At 37.8% G+C, this 12,500-nt stretch overlaps 2 long non-coding RNA genes across 2 annotated transcripts; both read right to left on the bottom strand.

Moving 5' to 3' along the window:
- Nucleotides 1-507: 507 nt before the first annotated feature.
- On the bottom strand, nucleotides 508-1,299 carry LOC135204531 (uncharacterized). The gene is made up of 2 exons (XR_010312263.1): nucleotides 1,220-1,299; nucleotides 508-842 (listed from the first exon to the last, which is right to left on the bottom strand). It is a non-coding gene; the product is annotated as an uncharacterized LOC135204531 (long non-coding RNA).
- A 6,515-nt stretch (nucleotides 1,300-7,814) lies between these two features.
- Nucleotides 7,815-8,413, bottom strand: LOC135204523 (uncharacterized). The gene is made up of 2 exons (XR_010312262.1): nucleotides 8,357-8,413; nucleotides 7,815-8,148 (listed from the first exon to the last, which is right to left on the bottom strand). It is a non-coding gene; the product is annotated as an uncharacterized LOC135204523 (long non-coding RNA).
- Between the last annotated feature and the right edge of the window lie 4,087 nt (nucleotides 8,414-12,500).

The following is a 12,500-nucleotide window of genomic DNA, read 5'->3' as shown; positions in this document are numbered from 1 at the left end:
CTCTTTCTTCCATTTTGCTTCCCTCAATCCTCTCCTAACATTGTTTCATAGTGCAAATGCTAGATTTCCCTCCTGTTACACCTTTCAAACATGTTGTTCCCGGTTTCTCTTACAGCCCTGAATGACTTCATAGGTTCCAGCGCTTGTCCATTGGCCTAAATTATATATTCCATCCCATGGTGAAAAATCTTGAAGGCCCGGTTGGGCTTTGGGGCAGTTCTTTGCATTCGTTTGGAGTTTGTGTCCTGTACCTTGTTTCCAGGATTATATCATTTGGCCCTTTTCTAAACATTCTAAACAGCAGGGAAAGATCTAGTCTACTTGAACCTTCTAGGAGATGCGTGATCTAGAATCACTGAGTACAAAAATGCTAGAAAATACTTGTAACATATCGCTGAGTCTACACTGAAACAGAATTTGTACAATCCAAAAAAGCAGTTTTAACTAGACACTGTTTTATCTTAGATACACTAGGTTTTGGGACAGTGTAAGAAATACCCCAAAAAAGCAGGTGTCTTTTAGTTTATTGCCAAAACAATTACTGAAGGAATTTTCCTCACTGTGAACGAACATCAAAGTTTAGTATCTTATCATCAAAACATGATCAGAGCTGAGTAAAAACGTCAAGGAATCCTGGAAGGTGTTCACCTGAACAATGGCAATTACCACCCGTAGCCTCTGTGTCCACCATAACCATAGCTGACGACGCGCCTGTAAACAGGCCTGAAGGATCTGTATCTACTGTAGCCATTGCCACCAGGATCGGCTCCAGGCTCCGACATGGCCTCAGAGGATCCCAAGATGGCAAACAGAGCCACCAGAAGGAGCAGTGTTGCGAAAATCTGGAATATTAGAAGGATTAATCGATTTCCAGTTATTCAGAGAATAATATCAGCTTCAAGTCTTGATCGTAATTAATCTCAGTACAATAATCTTTATTTATAACACATATTCATTTAAATTTAGATGTAACTCGTGAATTTACTTAGAGATGTATACATATATTCAGTCTAAAGGTTCGTCACCTTTTGATTGAAAAGCGGACGTTGAGAAAGAATCATTGAATTCCAGTCATGCAAAGATCGAAATTCTGTCTTAGTCACAGTTGCTCTCGGAATATAAATCTATACGTTTAAAATAATACGAATTAACAATTAAATCAACTGGCGTACAACTCAGGCACTTATATGTATATGAGTATTTACTCATTTCCACTCACCACCTTCATGCTGAAGACCTGAGGTTCAGGAGTGTTCAAACGACGAAGGCTAATTCAGCGTCTGGTTGTCCTGCCGTAGCAGTCACGACTTATATATATATATATACCAGAATCTAGCAACTAAAAACTGGGTCCTGCTACAGTACCAAAAAGGCACGAAAACAGCTTGTTGTCAATTTATGACTTTTGATTGAATCTCTCTCTCTCTCTCTCTCTCTCTCTCTCTCTCTCTCTCTCATCTCTCTCTCTACTCTCTCTCTCTCTCGTGGAACGAATGTTTTCAGTGTTGAATGAGTCATCTTCTTGCCTATAGAATCTCCAGCTTTTGGAAATGTCAGTTGCCCTCCGTCAGTAATTTATGATGCATTTGAAGGTCATGTTTACTATTATTATTATTATTATTATTATTATTATTATTATTATTATTATTATTATTATTATTATTATTATTGAAGCAAGGGACCCCTGTTACGATGCTATGATATTGAAATTGAAAAGGCACAGTAGTGTTAAAAATATTTATGTACAGGGTTAAAAATTATTATTATTATTATTATTATTATTATTATTATTATTATTATTATTATTATTATTATTATTATTATTATTATTATTTACAGTGACATTGAAGAAACTTGGTCTCTAAATTTCGATTCATTTTTACTTTTGATATATATTTAATTAACCTCTATCAATCTCACGGGGTCAAAGGTCACGTCAAAGGACAGCATCTGAGACCATTATAGTGAAGGGGTTGAAAACCTAAGTGTGGAATGAATGTGAGGGGAGGCGGTTGAGCCAAAGCACCAGTGTCCAGTAAATCTGTCTCTCTGTCGAACTTGTCAATTCCATTGGTCTTTTATTCCTTCAGAAATTCAAGCAATGCATCACTAACCTAAAAGAATTCTCCTTGTATTTTAACAATTTATTTACAATTTTTCTATTTATTTATTTTTTTATTTTTTCACTAAGTGATCTCTTTCTGCATTTCCCTACTACCTTCTGTTAATTCTTCCCAATAAACAACATAATATTCTTTGGAAGCTTGAATTTCAAGTCAGTGGCCCCTTTGGTGGGCTTGTTCCATATGAATAGGGTTCATCTTCTGAATAATAATAATAATAATAACAATTCTCCTTAGCAGAGATAAAATGTGGAAACTAAATGTGTATAGGGGGAAAAACCTGGAGCAGTTTCCACACAAGCAGTCACTCACAGCAACAGGAGTTGAAGCGAAGAGTGAAAAACTAGTTTCCTGACTTACAGTGACGGTAACAGGTCTTTGTGGCTAATTGATAAAGCTTTTTCCCTCGTTTAATGGCTAGATCAAGTAAAAAGAGAAGTCTCTCTCTCTCTCTCTCTCTCTCTCTCTCTCTCTCTCTCTCTCTCTCTCTCTCTCTCTCTCTCTCTCTCCTGAAATAGCTCCACTAGGGAAGACTCAATTTTGATGCCTCGTGAAACCTAATAATGTCATCTCATTTAGTTGTCTTGTAAATCTTTGGATACATTTAAAATGTGAGTTTTGAAAACAAATTTATCCTTAACTGTGTAATGATTGTATCACAGTCTGCATTAGTCGGTCTTCAATCAATCTGTCAGTCAGTCAGATTTCAACACACTGAGGTTATCTGAGCTGCTCGTCTGATATTATGTACGAGCTTGATGGCACGTGCCACACTGCGCTGGAACCCGGCACTGTGCTGCCACTTGGCACTGCGCTGGAATCTGGCGCTGTGTTGTAATCTAGCGCTGTGCTGGAAGCCGGGCACTGTGCTATAACCCGGTGCTGCGCTGGAACCCGGCACTGCGCTGGAACCCGGTGCTGCGCTGGAACCCGGCACTGCACTAGAATCTGGCACTGCACTGGAGCTTGGCACTATGCTGGAAACCAGCACTGACTGGACTTGGCGCGCTGGAGGGCCCACACACTGGAAACAGCACTGGCTTTGGAACCCCAAGCACTGCTGGAACCCAGCATGCTTTGGAACCCGGTGGCTGCCCGCTGGAACCGGATAACGCTGGCCCGTGACCTGCACTGGAACCCGGCACTGCACTGGAACTTTGCACTGCGCTGGAACCCGACACCACCCTGAAACCCAGCGCTGCTTTGGAATCCAGCACTGTGTGGGAACCCAGCACTGCTTTGGAACCCGGTGCTGTGCTGGAACCCGGCGCTGCCCTTCATATTTCCCATATCCTTCTGATCCCCTACCTACCTTCTCCCGGGCAAAAAATCCACTCTGATTTTATTATCATATATAGATAGATAGATAGATAGATGACTTAGTAACATTGGTAACATCGATAATCTGAGTAATATGTGATTGAAAAATACTCATAGTGGCCTGAGTCTTAAATGGAGAAACAAATCCACGGTTATGTATGGGTACAATTATATCTTAAAACTAAATCTCTACAGAGAGACTGAAAAGGGGAATTGAACAGTCCCAAAAGCTCTCCGTAGAGATTTACATTTAATTATATGTGGTTGTACATAATTGCGGTTTTGTTTCTCATTTACTAATATTGGTATCCTTTAGATGCTTTGTGTACTGTTGCATCTGAAACCTGCTCAGCCATCTTCATTTAAATAATCTGAGATTTTTTCACTTTAATGTACTTCTCAGACTCCCTGACCTACCTTGCTTTAATAAACAGGAGGGCTGTTGGAAGGTACGCATTCACTTTCTTAACTCTTGTCCATTCTTTCTGTTTTTGAAGAGGTTGATCAAGACCTGGGGCTTCTTTTTATATCTGTTTCTCCTTCCCACAATAAAAACACATTATTTTACTATATCAGACTGAAGCCATAACATGAAAATGTTTAAACATCCACTGAGATCTGATCAAAATTTCCTAACTAGTAAGGAATCCACAGATGATTGGGTCAAATGTCTTGCAAAGTAAAAAAAGAAATAAATTCTTTTTTAATAGGCATGATACAAAAATTACGTTACAGTATTCTAAAATAAGGAAGGAAAGTTTTCTCCAAAGAACTTAGGCGTTTATTGGGCAATAAAGGAAAAATAAAGAAGGTATTTTCTTTTTTTTTATTGTGAAACATATTCACAAAACTATTTTTAAGTCAAGATTTGTTATGATATAAATTTAGGTATCCAACATTCAACAACATGTCAGTATTTCTTCCTAAATTTTGACGAAACCGATACACGAAGAAGAGTATCGAGTGATTTCGTTTTTTTTTTTTTTTTTTTTTTTTTTTTTTTTTTTTTTTTTTTTTTTTTTTTTTTTTTTTTTTTAAACATTCACTACCAATATCCTCCCAGGCCATACCCATAGCTTTTGATAGGTTTATAGTAAATGTGCTTAATGATTGGATATCCATGATGGATAAAGCCAGGATCGGCTTCAGGCTCCGGCATGGCCTCAGAGGATCCCAAGATGGCAAACAGAGCCACCAGAAGCAACAGCATTGCGCCAATCTGCAATATGAGAAGGAATCATCGATTATCAGTTATTCAGAGAATAAAATAATCTTTAAGTCTTAAACATAATTAGTCTCAGTGCAATAATCTTTATATATAAAGACATATTCATTTAAACTTGGATATAATCTTTGCATTCACTCAGAGACGATTCATATATTGACTTGTGAATCAGAACTGGACCTGATGTGCTCATTGACTCACCACCTTCATATTGAAGAGCTGAGGTTGAGGAGTGTTCAGTCGACAGAGGCACTTGAGTGAGTGAATGTCCTGCCTTAGCAGTCACGTCTTATATACCAGCATCGAGCAAGCAAAAACTGGGTCTTGTTTCAGTGCCAACGAGAGCCAGGGAAACATTGCTTCGTCATGAATAGGAAAATTCCTTCATTCTTAGATTCTTTGGTATTTACGACATTTTTATAGTTAAGGGAAACACTGACCAACGGTATTTTTCTGCACTTAAGATTTATTACCTCTCTCTCTCTCTCTCTCTCTCTCTCTCTCTCTCTCTCTCTCTCTCTCTACAGAATGTTCCGTCAATGAAAAGGTTGCTTTGCAAAATGAGTTTTCTAATCATTTCTCGTGGTAATTTACACTATTCCATAACATCAGTTATTTTCTTGTCTCCGTTACTCAGACATGGGGATATTGGTCTCTCATTATTATTATTATTATTATTATTATTATTATTATTATTATTATTATTATTATTATTATTATTATTATTATTGTTGTTGTTGTTGTTGTTGTTGTTGTTGTTGTGTTTTATAGTGTGAAGGGGTTCTGGGTTGCATCCTGCCTCCTTTGGAGTCTATCATTTTTCTCACTATGTGCGCTTTTTCTACTAGCACACTTTTCTGCATGAATCCTGGAGCTACTTCAACATCTATTTTTTCCAGGTTCCTTTTCAAGGATCTTGGAATCGTTCCTCCTAGTGATCCTATGATTGTAAGTGCAATTTCTACTGGCATATACAATATCCTTCTTATTTCTATTTTCAATTCTTGATATGTATCGATTTTTTCTCTTTCTTTCTCAACTACTCTGGTGTCCCATGGTATTGCAACATCAATGAGTAATACTTTCTTATTGATTGTGTCAATCAACGTCATGTCTGGTTTATAGGCACACATCACCCTATGTGTTCTGATACCATAGTCCCAGAGGATCTTTGCCTGATCGTTTTCTATCACTCCCTCAGGTTGGTGCTCGTACCACTTAATACTGCAAGGTAGCTGTTGTGTCTTGCACAGGTTCCAGTGGAGGGCTTTTGCCACTGAATCATGCCTCTTTTAGCACTAGTTCTGTTCAATGCCGGACATTCCCTTGCTATGTGGTTTATGGTCTCATTTTTCATTATAATTATTATTATTATTATTGATCCAGATGAAGTATCATTATCAAAGTAACTACTATTTTTATGATTCTTTTTCTACAGCTTTTTCTATATATATTCCCCAAAAGTCAGATTAATTCTAATGAATACTTTCTCAACCTCCTTTCTAGCCTTGTAAGGAGGGGACTGAGTTTTGTCCTTCATTGGATTCCATTGACTGGCACACTTTTGGGTAAAACAGGTTCTTAGCCAATTTTTTTTATCTTCAGAATTTTCTAGACAAACGTGTTCCTTCTTATTCAGTGCATTATTTCTTTTTCTTTTCTGCAATGTTTTCTCAAGAAGTCAAATGAAATGCTGATAGCTATTTTAGTAAGGAAAGTCCCTAGAAATATCATCAAATTCAGGGCAAATGTTCTACTACAGTTTGATGACGCTGTAGAGGAGCTTACGACAAACAGGCCATATCAACACAGGGAGACGATATCATTAACATGAAAATTTCACTTCTGTTATTTATTCTCGCTGTGCTCTGCGAACAGAATTTAATTTAATATTGAGGGAAACTGCAATAATTCCTTAGAGATGAAACTTGGAGGACTTACTCAGGCTATATCCGTGGTAGACAAAATTGGCATCATCTGTCTTTGGGTCAGGCTTGTCTTCCATTCCACCACTTCTGACAGATGACACACCTTAAGGAAAACGCTGAACTGCTTCATCGAGCCTTTGAGGTTAAAGCAGTCAACTGTGGATGTCCCTCATCCCTAACCTGTTCTTGAGAAATTTGCATTTTGGCCTTAGGATGCTGAAAAAATTCTTTTTAATCTTGATAGTTAGGGTGGGGAAGATCCTGGTGGTTTCTAAGATGTTTTTTTATGGCGATGTAGAATAATTGGTGTTGACTGCATAGTTAGTAATACAAGGCCTCTTTCAAAGAGTGGCATATCTGCAGTGAAAACAGGTCACTGTTTATTCACCCTGAACTCTCCAAAGTTGCAGAACAATTTATTCTTAAGCCACCATGCAATTATGTGGAATCTAAACGTATGTTACCTGATGGTCAATATGCACATAGAAAGCAGTTAAATACCTGTGATACTCTTGAAGATCTGGCATGCCAATTGCAAGAGAACCTCGGTAGGGTTTTGAGTGCAGAGTAATTCAAAAAAGATTTTAGCACCGGTTTTGGTTCAGTAAATCACAAAGCATTTATTTATAAACTTCAAAATATCGAAATGCTGCAAGAGGATATGAATTTCGTGAACTCATGACTGTGGCGTTAGACATCCGTTGCTTAGATGAGACTTAACGTGGCCTATTCTTATACGGGAAAGGCCAGTGCCTCACTTTTTTAGGTTATGGCCTAGAGAAAACTCCTTTGCAGTTTTTAGGGATGTTCTTGGCACCACCAACTAGGGAAGACGTGATTGCTCCTGCAGGTATCCAGAATCAGACACCAAGCATCACGTCTGATGTTCTGGGACTGTGAAGTTCTTAAATGCCAAGAATTGGACTGCCTTTCCATTCTTTTCTTCTCCTCATAAGAAAAAGCAAGCATTTCAGCGACTCAGCTGGAAGGACGAGGTTTAAGTGAAGTGAAGTGAAGTTTATTTATTAATAAACTTTGTCTAAAGTGTATACAAAATCATAACATTCAGAAATGAAAGTATCAAGGCAATTGTTTCTCTTTAAAAAATGATGTTCATAAAGTTGTAAGTCATATGTAAACTGACCACGATTGTGTTTAGTACGCAAAATGAAACATTAGATATTAGTAGGCACTACAAAAGTAAAACAAAACAAGGTGTTTGACATTTAACTCATTTTATTACATCGTTACAAATACTCCATCCAGGGGGCATTGACTTACGTCACCAAGCAATCGCATGTAAGTCATTTTTCAAATCAAATTTGTCTGAGACGAATTCTGGAGACTGGAACGATTTCATCATTAAGGTTAACATTTACTACCAGTAGCCTCCCAGGCCATACCCATAGCTTTTGATAGGTTTATAGTAAATGTGCTTAATGATTGGGTATCCATGATGGATAAAGCCAGGATCGGCTTCAGGCTCTGGCATGGCCTCAGAGGATCCCAAGATGGCAAACAGAGCCACCAGAAGCAACAGCATTGCGCCAATCTGCAATACAAGAAGGAATATCGATTATCAGTTATTCAGGGACTGGAAATCATCTTTAAGTCTTAAACATAATCAATCTTAGTGCAATAATCTTTATATATAAAGACATATTCATTTAAGTTTGGATATAATCCTTGCATTCACTCAGAGACGTATTCATATATTGATTTGTGAATCAGAACTGGACCTGATGTGCTCATTGACTCACCACCTTCATATTGAAGAGCTGAGGTTGAGGAGTGTTCAGTCGACAGAGGCACTTGAGTGAGTGAATGTCCTGCCTTAGCAGTCACGTCTTATATACCAGCATCGAGCAAGCAAAAACTGGGTCTTGTTTCAGTGCCAACGAGAGCCACGGAAACATTGCTTCGTCATGATTAGGAAAATTCCTTCATTCTTAGATTCTTTGGTATTTATGACCATTTTTATAGTTAAGGGAAACACTGACCAACAATATTTTTCTGCACTTAAAATTTATTACTACTCTCTCTCTGTCTGTGCCTCTCTTTCGTCGGATATTTTTAAACTTCCAAAGTAATTTCCCCACAGAACGTAATTTCATCTATTCTATATCAGATATCTTTTGTTTCCAATTACTCAGGCATGGAGACGCTGCTCTCTATTTATTATTATTATTATTATTATTATTATTATTATTATTATTATTATTATTATTATTATTATTATTATTATCATTGTTATTGTTGTTGTTGTTGTTGTTGTTGTTGAACAGACGAAATTACTAATACCATGAGTTTTTTCCACTTTTTTCCGTTGCACAAAACTAAGATTAATCTAATAAATTCTTTCTCAACCTCCTTTCAAACATTATATAGAAGAGTTGAAGTTTTTCTCTTTATTATGAAGACCATAATCTTTAGTGATGCCTTTATTTGGCTCACTTTAGGTAAAACAGGTTCCGAGCAATTTTTAAATCTTCAGAATATTCTAGATAAACTTGTACCTTCCTGTTCAATGCATTCCTTCTTTTATTCAGTGTTTTCCCAAGAAGTGAAATGAAGTGCTAGTGGCTATTTCAGTAAGGTATGTCCCTAGAAAGGTTACAAAATTCAGGACAAATAACCAGCAACTGTTTAATTATACATGTGGAGGAGGCTACCATGAAAACAGACCAAATTCAGCCTATCTAGACGAAATCGTTCACTTGGAAATTACACCATGTTGAATTTGCCTTATAACTGACAGAAATGTCAATAACTCCTTTAAGAGGAATCTTGAAGGAATGACTCAGCCTCATCTGTGGTAGACCAAATTGCCATCATATGTCTTTGGGTCAGGCTTGCCTTCCATTTGACTGCTACTGACAGACGACGGGCCAAAGGAAAAGGCTGAACTGCTTCTTCGAGCTTTTGAATCTAAGCCATCAGCTGAGGATATCCCTCTCCCTTATGGTACTTGTCATCCCCAACCTGTTATTGTCAAGAAAATCCCTGATAATTTTTATAGCTTGGATGGAGAAGATCCTGATGGTTTCGTCTTTTTGTTTTTTAAAAAGGTTTCTAGTTTGTTGTCTCCCAAGATTAGTAGATTCTATAGATGTTTAGGTTAGTACAATATATTTGCTTGGTAATACAGTGCCTGTCCCAAAGAGTGACATATCTGCAAACTGCAGTAACTACTGGCCAATTCCTATTCTCCATGTGCTCTCCAAAGTTAAAGAAAAACTTATTTTCATACCATAAATATAAATATGTAGAATCTAAATTATTGTTAGCTGATAGTCACTATGCATCTAGGAAGCAGTTAGATGCTTTCTCAGTTAAATTTAACAATGTCATTTGCAAGAGAACCTTGAATAGGTGTCTCAGTGTAGAGTAATTCAAATAGATCTTGATGTTGGGTTCGATTTAGTATATCACAAGGCACTTATTTATAAATGTCAGAATCTAGGAGTGGGTTGATATGGTTTAGGATTCTGTTCTTGTCCCGCTGTGCATACAAGTAATATTGTTGTTGGGCTGGAAAGCAGGGTTGCTCAGTTTACTGATGACATAACACTTGCGGGTGTAAAAGTCTCCACTGATGAGAATTGGAGCCAATGTTAATCTAATTCGTGACATGGAAGAAATTAATGAATGGTGTAGTCAGTGGGGTAAGAGACTGAGCTCCAGTAAAACGAAAACATAATTGATTAGTGGATCCTGTATGGATTTTCCACCCAATCCTCTCCTTCAGGTAGATCAGACTCTGCTGAATGAATCTGAAGCTTCTTGATGGAACTTTAGCCTCACTTCTTACTTTTGAGAAACATCTGATGAAAGTTTCAGCAAATGACACACGGAAGTTAGGTATTGTACTTAAGATTTGAGATTAACATTTACTACCAGTTTCCTCCCAGACCATACCCATATCTTTTGATAGGTTTATAGTAAGTATGCTTAATGCCTCAGTTAAACCTGTTTTAGGTCATTTGTCCCTCCTTTACTAGAGTACTGTCTTCCTGTGTGGATGTCTGCTTCTGTCTGAGATTTAGTAAGTTTCTGTTACTAACACTACCAGTTATGACTTGGACCACCGACAGATCTTCTTGTTTGTCGATTATTCGTAAGTTATATTTTAATATACATTTTTCACATTCACAATTGATTCCAGACCCGATTTTCCAGGTGAGAGTAAACAACAGCACCCATATGCAGTAAATGTGCCTCCCTGTCAATTGCATAAGTTCCAGGGGTCGTTTATTCCTCACCAAATTGTGCAGTGGAACAGTCTCCTATCCTGCCCAAGAATCCTTTTTTATCAAATTCGCCATGAACAAATGACTTCTCGAGTCCTCATGACTGGGGCTCTCGGCCAGGGAAGGTCTCCCAATTAAGACCAATCACACCGGACAGAATTGTTGCAGTTTACTTGCCGTTATCCATCCGTGGTTCAGATAAGACTTAGTGTGGCCTATTCTCATACTTCAAAGGCCAGTGTCTCGCCTTCTTAGGATATTCCCGAGAGAGAAAACACGTTTGTAGTTTTCTGGATTTGTCTGGTCACTCCCAAAAAGGGAAGATGCGATTGCTCCCATTAGCATCCAGATTCAGACATCAAGCATCACAACGTCTTGTGTTCTGGTACTGTGAAGAAACGCAGATGTAAACACATCGAATCCAGAGGTCAATTCTCAGAGAATATGCCAGAAATTGGGCTTTTTTTTTTAACCCTCTTTTCGCCTTCTATCAATAGACTACAAACACAAATATTAGTGAATCAGCTGAAGGGATATGAAATGACTGAGACATATAATTGAACTATGTCGAAAATCTGTCATGAATGTTGACCTTCAAAAGTAAAAGTCTCAAGGCAATTATTTTTCTTAAAAAAACTGAGATATTGTGAGTCACATGTAAACTTTAAGGCCAGGAGTACATGAGACACTCTGTGGCGCCACAGAGTGGCTGTAGCTTCCCATAGATTTCCATTGTTTATAAGCTATGTCGAGCACACACGAGCATTTGTGGCGAGCGACTGTGGCGCGCTGTCGCTGATCCCCGCCACAGCTTATAAACAATGAAAACCTATGGGAAGCCACATCTCCGCCACACATCGACGCCACTCTGTGGCGCCACAGACTGCCTTGTGTACTCCTGGCCTAAATGATTGTATATAGTATGCAAAATATTTCACATGATTATTTCATAATCAAGAAATATAATTACTGGATACCGCTAGAGTAAATAAAACCAAAAAAATTTTCATATAATTTCTTTTATTACTAAATCACAGAGAATACTTTTATGGGCATTGACTTACGTCACCAAACAATTCAATGTAAGTCATTTTTCGAGTAAAATTTGACAGAAGTGGATTCTGGAGACTGGAACGATTTAAGATTAACATTTACTACCAATAGCCTCCCAGGCCATACCCATAGCTTTTAATAGGCTTATAGTAAATGTGCTTAATGATTGGATATCCATGATGGATAAAGCCAGGATCGGCTTCAGGCTCCGGCATGGCCTCAGAGGATCCCAAGATGGCAAACAGAGCCACCAGAAGCAACAACATCGCGCCAATCTGCAATATGAGAAGGAATCATCAATTATCAGTTATTCAGAGACTGGAAATCATCTCTAAGTCTTAATCATCATTAATATTAGTAGAATAATATCTGTATATACATATATATTAGTTAAATTTAGATATAATTAATGAATTTACTCAGAGACGTATTCTTAATATTGACTTATGAATCAGAACTGGACCTGATGTGGTCATTGACTCACCACCTTCATGTTGAAGAGCTGAGGTTGAGGAGTGTTCAGTCGACAGAGGCACTTGAGTGAGTGAATGTCCTGCCTTAGCAGTCACGTCTTATATACCAGCATCGAGCAACAAGCAAA

This window comes from Macrobrachium nipponense, chromosome 24 (genome assembly GCF_015104395.2).
Source record: "Macrobrachium nipponense isolate FS-2020 chromosome 24, ASM1510439v2, whole genome shotgun sequence".
Lineage (NCBI taxonomy): Eukaryota > Metazoa > Arthropoda > Malacostraca > Decapoda > Palaemonidae > Macrobrachium > Macrobrachium nipponense.
The sequence above is the reverse complement of the archived record's forward strand: the minus strand, read 5'-3'. Positions and strand labels throughout refer to the sequence as shown.